The sequence below is a fragment of the Patagioenas fasciata genome, chromosome 13 (assembly GCF_037038585.1).
Source record: "Patagioenas fasciata isolate bPatFas1 chromosome 13, bPatFas1.hap1, whole genome shotgun sequence".
Classification (NCBI taxonomy): domain Eukaryota; kingdom Metazoa; phylum Chordata; class Aves; order Columbiformes; family Columbidae; genus Patagioenas; species Patagioenas fasciata.
Genome location: NC_092532.1, coordinates 7,591,248 through 7,597,325, shown reverse-complemented (window position 1 = coordinate 7,597,325; position 6,078 = coordinate 7,591,248). Strand labels below are relative to the sequence as shown.

General features: G+C 41.2%; 1 long non-coding RNA gene across 1 annotated transcript in view; it reads left to right on the top strand.

The window, feature by feature from the left end:
- The first annotated feature begins 1,650 nt into the window (after positions 1 to 1,650).
- Positions 1,651 to 6,078, top strand: part of LOC136107137 (uncharacterized) — a 174,512-nt gene continuing 170,084 nt past the window's right edge. Inside the window, exon 1 of the long non-coding RNA XR_011741312.1 lies at positions 1,651 to 1,736. This is a non-coding gene — a long non-coding RNA (uncharacterized lncRNA). The remainder of the gene's footprint in view (positions 1,737 to 6,078) is intronic.

Sequence of the window (6,078 nt, the reverse complement as noted above, 5' to 3'; positions counted from 1 at the left end):
GAATGTGTCAGAAGTGTCTGCAGCATCCTGAAGAAATGCTGAATGGGTCTAATCTGAATTTGTACTGATTTTTGTGGGTCAAGATATGGTGTAATTCCAAGTTATACCATGAAAATACATAGACCAACAGTCTGCCTGGTGTTCAGATTTTAATCAACGCAGCTGCTTTCTGACCAGTAACCACGATGCACATATAAAGAAGTGAGCACATCGCCTTGCTAATTTGCTATCATGAAAGGGGAGCTCACTCGTTATATTGTGGTGACGCTCCCTTAGAATGAGCTCTGTGTGTATTCGAGGTTGCTCTGCTGTTCCCAGAGATATGAACTTTTCCCAAATGCAGTTGTCAATTTGGGTCTCTGTGAGCGAACACCAATCATTGTGGCTTTACTGGGGTCCATAACTGACCAGTGTAAATTTACTACACAGATTTATTAAGTGAAACTCTAGACTTATATGTGGTCATTCTTGTCTCTCTTGTAAATCCTTGAGACCGTGCTTTGCATGGAAATCAACATTATGTCATTTTAGTCACAGAACCGTTTCCCTTTCTAGTAAATTATGCCCTGTGTCATTTAGAAAGTCGTACTCTGCCAGGTTTTTGGGAAAAAAAAAAAAGTAATTTCAAGTTATTTTAATCGAAGGCCAGAAGCAGATACTATAATAATAATAATAATTGTAATGAAATAATTTCTCCTTATAACCAAATGTTGGAGAACAGGATTGCACAGCATACATCTGTGGATTACATTAAAAAAAAAAAAAAAGTGGTATTTTCTCACATGCTCAGCAATAAACATTTGCAGGCTGAGGAGATGAATGCCGAATGCTCTGGATGGGAATTCACCCAATTTCGAAACCTGGAACTTGGTGGGAGACGAAATATCAAATACGTAGGGAAGAAAGGAGTTTAATAACACTGCCCTGAGCGTGAATTACTTGGCTGCATAATGCATTGTGTTTTATATATAAACACGGCGCTAATGAGCTGAGTTTAAGTGTAGTGTTGATCCCACTGGGCCATCCCTCCTGGGCACAGGAACCCGTTTCCCTGAGGGGCTGCAGAGCCCTGAGCAGCAGCCAGAATGGGGGTTTGGGAGAGGGCAGAGACCCCTGCGATGCTCAGATCTGGGAGCCTCAGTCAGAGTCTTGCGGTAACAGCGACAGCGTTCAAAAAATTCCTCCTCTTGCTGGGACTTGCTTGTTTATTTGATATAGAGTGTGTGCAGGTTTCTTTTATTTGTGTAAAGGATTCTTCTGTGGAAATAGACGAATGTTGCTGTAATAATTTTGTTTTGCAGAATCCTTTCCCTGAGAAAGACACTGTACAAGCTTTGAAATGTTACAGTCTGCGGCATCATACACGCTTAGGATCCCTTATGTATCAAATATAGTTCACGGCAAAGCTAAAGAAGTCAGTGTCCTATTGAAAGGCCCTTTATGTCTTGTCTTTTCTTTGTTCAACAGGGAACAAAGTTTGTCATCCTGAGACACCAGACCTTTGAGGAGGCTCAGGTAACCCCTGACAGAGCTCACAAAGAGTCCCTGTCAGCCTTTGTGGGAGATGCTGAGACTTCAGTCAGCGCTGACTTTCCAGAAGATGAGCAGCGCGTTGGTGAAGTGCTAGGCTGTGGTTCTTCGGATCGTGGAGGAACAGAGGAAGCTCAGCATGAAGATGAAAAGATGACAGCAGCAGCAGCAGCATCCCACAAGTTGTGATCACACAGGCGGATGAGGTGGGTGATAGACAATGCTTGATGTAAAATTCCTTTTTATCTTAGTTGATTTGTATTTTTGGCTGTGATCAGAAATACAGCGTGTTGTTTCTAATTAATTCTTTAATTTACTTTTATTTATATTTTGAATTTAGCAAAATTCTTCATTTCGGAAACATACTCCATCTAACCCAAAATACATTAAAAAGGCTATTTGCTTTAATCAGCAGAATTTTTAATCTTCTTATATGCTTCTCGAAGATGAATATTTCTTTGTATTGTACAGTACATATTTACATAAATTAGTGTTATCGTTGGTTATTTTGCCAGCCATAATTTATACGCTTTTTAGTTTTATCATAAAATAAAATCTTGCCTCTGATATTCTGGGGCCATTTTTAGCATCATAGCAAATTACCTTGGGAGGAACTATTACACAGTCAGTGAACTATCCTACTTGAGTTCAAAACCAACCAACCAAACACACACCCCCCTCCCCAACAAACAAACAACAACAAAAAAACCCAAACCGCAATCAAAACCAAAACACCTAAAATGTGTATCAAACGTGTGGCTTCCAGGTTTTCTCTTTACTGTATCCTCCAAGTCAGCCTTTGCAGTCTTTTGAAAACCGCAGATTTGTAAAAATTGCATGTAAAATTCGCCTGAAAAGTAGAATATTTTTAATGTTTAGTTGTTTGAACAAATTAGTGCCTCATTTAATTATTTTAAGTGTTAAGATTAGTTTCTCACCCTACCAGGTTTGTTTATATGTTGTTTCTACAGAAGGTTCATTTCACCTATTGCATTCAGAAATGTTGACAAAACATTTGTCAAGAATTTCTTTGAAGTAATAATGCAAGTACCTAATCTTACAAGACACTGCTCTGCTCTCTGGGACAGATGGAGACCACGTATCCAAATGAATTGCATACGCTCTCTGTTTCACTGCCATAAACGTGAAATATAAAAACATAATGAAAATATTTGCTACACCTTCCGCTCTTCAGATACTTCCCTTTTCTGTATGATTTTATGGGCTTTTGGGGCAAGAAGTAACTTTGCTGTTGTTGACCAATTCTCTGTACCTGGCAGTATTGGTTTTGCTGTAGATGGGAGGAAAGAGACTGAGATTTGTGGCGACTCGCGTTCCCAAGTTGCTTCTCTCTGAGGTTGGCATCATGCGAAGTCTGCCCATCCTGCCCTATCTGAAGAGCTTTGAAGTTTATGGGGCCCTTGAGAGAACCAGTGACAATATCTCCAATGATAAAGCTATCGGGTTCTTGGCAATTACTTTGTTTGAGCAAGTCAGTGAAAGTTTGTTGCTTGCTTTTGTACCTGATGGCAGCTGAGTCGTGAGCAGAAGATGAGGTTTGAGTGGGGTCCAGTTGGTGATGGCTGATTAAGAAAAGCAACTGGAACACCTGATGAAGTTCCTCACATGCTGAATTTGGGGTTTTTCTGGAGTGCCTGTACAGCTAGAGCACTTGCTGCAGTGGTCAGCATATCTTAGTATTTGTTAGTGCATAGATCAAAACAGAAACTGAATTCCAGGCGTGTCCCTGAAGAAGCAGCAGTCTGTATTGCCTCGTGCTGGTCACCTGAAGTCCAACAGGGTTCCTGGTGACCGTGGGATGCACAGATAGTAAGAACAAGAAAGTCTGTAGATTGCAAGACAGCGAAAGCCCAGGGAAAATGATGCTGATCAGTTGCCAAAGACATCTACTGTGTCACAATTACATCACCTTCTCTTGCTTTCAATAAAAGCTTGTAGTTCTTGTTCCTTGGAGATTTTTCCGTGGGGAAACCAAGGGCTGTGCATCCTGTGGTGTCCGTGGCTGGTTGAGGAGTTTCACGTGAGGGTGCATCACAGCAGCGGGGTTGCTGAATTTCTTGTCCAGCACTACTTTTTCTCTTTGTGTATACTGGTAGACAGGATGTTGGGTCCAAATCATCAGTAGTTTTTATTCTAGGCCTAGCAATGAATGATGATGGTCTTTCCTATTTTTAAAAGAAAATACAAATTTGCACATAAATTATCCAAATTCTTATGGAGATGTAAATAATAGCATTCCTAGTTAATAGGAATGAATATTTACTGTAGCATGCTTTTGTCTTTTAGAGGAACACATCTGCTTTCAAATTGTGTCCCCCCTCGTTTTGGGCACACAGCAGTATTTTTCTTTGTTAAGCATTTACGCACTTAGTACATGTTAACTGTTAACTGATGTAACGTGTATGTCATGAATTACACATGCGAGTAGGTATCTCCAAACAGCGAGTCTCTCGATGTGACTGGTTAGTACACAACATATGGGCACCAGAAATAACGTCTGAGCCAGGAATTGGTGTTACATTGTAAGCATAGCACAGGGGTATAACGTTTGGGTAAACTGTGTTTTACGTAACGCAGGATTATTGGTACAGTTTTGTCTGTCAATTCTAGCCGTGATGTGGCTGAAAAATCCAGCTGTGTTTGTGGGGGATGCACATCTCACAATCTTTCATTAGAATGGATCCAAATGCTGATGGTGACAATTGCTTTCTTCCTAAACTGGACTGCAAAATAAATAAGCCTGGCATTGATGTTGGGTTTTAACAGGGGCTGGAAATCATTCTCTTATGTGGAAAAAAATTCTTCCCTATTTGTGTAGCTGTAGAAATTCTTCACTTGAACAGTACTATAGAAGTAGATGAATTTCTGCTTTTGAAAGCCTTGTCTTTACTCTGTGCATTGAACTTACACCTTAAGTCAGTTGTGCAAGTTTTCTGTCTTAGGGCTTCTTCATGTCCCCACCTGCTCAGTGTGAGACAGAAAGAAGTCACTCCTAAAAACAGGCTGCAGAAACAAAGGCTAAAAGGGTAAATGAAAAAGGGGTCAGTAACTGGTGACCTGACAGCGGTGAGGATGCACCTGTGCTGGCTTCTGCCAGTGCTGTATCTGGGTGGTGAGGGCAGTGAGCCCTGTGCCACCACGCTGTCACTCCTCCTGCCACCTCATCTAGGGGCTTCAAAGCGACTTGCAATATGTCTGAGGGCATGTTGCTGGTGGTGGAGATGTGCTGTGAGAAAAGGAGATACAACCTGCAACTGATTTATCTCTATTATTAGTGTTCTTTTATATAGAGGGATATTGATATGTATAGGTACTGCAGTAACTCATCTGGGAGACCTCACTCTGGGTTAGGGACATGGCATGTGGAGCAGCGTGCACCCGAGACACATGATTCTGCCCCGAAAAACATGCAGTCTAAACAGAAGCCAAAGTACTGATATGGACAGTTGAAAATAATTTTAGCTTTTTACATGGCCTCTAGCAGTATTTAAAAGCTGCACAGATCCTTGATATCTTATAATTTTGACTCCTATTATTCTGAAGCTCTGTGGTTATACGTATTTAGGCATCTTCATGTCTCCCTACACCTTTATAACTGTTGGACAAGTTAGTACCCGAGATGCCTTCTTTTATGTGTGCTAGATGTTGTAGATTTCTCAAGGGAGGGAGTAATTAAGTTACCTTTCCAAAGAAGTTCACTGCCACGCTAATAACTTATCTGTAAGCTTACTAAAGTAGTTGCTTGTACCCTAAAATTACTAAATAGCTGTTGTATAATCTCAAAATTACAATTAATCATAATGCCTCCTGGATGAGGGTAACTGTGCTTTCAGGATGTGTCTGACTTCTGATGTTTGACAGTTTTAAATACTGTGCTTGTGTGTACCTGGAGGGGAGGGCACAGGAAAATCTTTACTATTCCTGCTATTTTTTAAAGCTTTTTGAAGTCAAAGGTAAAGTCCCTTATTTCCCCTGTACTGCAGAGGAGACTTTGCAGCACTCAGGACCTCTACAAGAAGAAAGTCTTGGGGTTTTTGTCCCCATTTCGGGGGGGGGAGGAGGGAGGACGACTGGCCTGTGGTCAAGTTCTGCTGCTGCAGCTTGGTGCAGTCTGCTGCTCATTGGGTCCCTCCAGGTAAGTCCTTAAAGGCATAAAGGCAGGTGAATATGCGTTATATGATGTCATGGCACAATGCAGGTGTGAACAGGAGACTCTCAGCCTTCCTGAGACTTCTGTTTGCTTCCAGGGACAAGACTCATACAGCGAGGGGGAAGAGGAGGAGAGGGGAATATAAGAGATTTCAGACCTGTAGCTCAAATACATGTGTACCTGCTAAAATTTTGCCTTCTTATGGAGTTCAGCCTTTCTTTTTCATACTGTTGGATCAATGACATGCCTCTAAAATAAGCTCCAATGGCTGGCTTTTATTACAGCCTTGAGGAACAATTTCATTTTGCCTTGGAAATGCATCTGATAGGACCATTTGCTCATGGGATCATCAAGAAGATTTTTACCTTCCTTTCTAC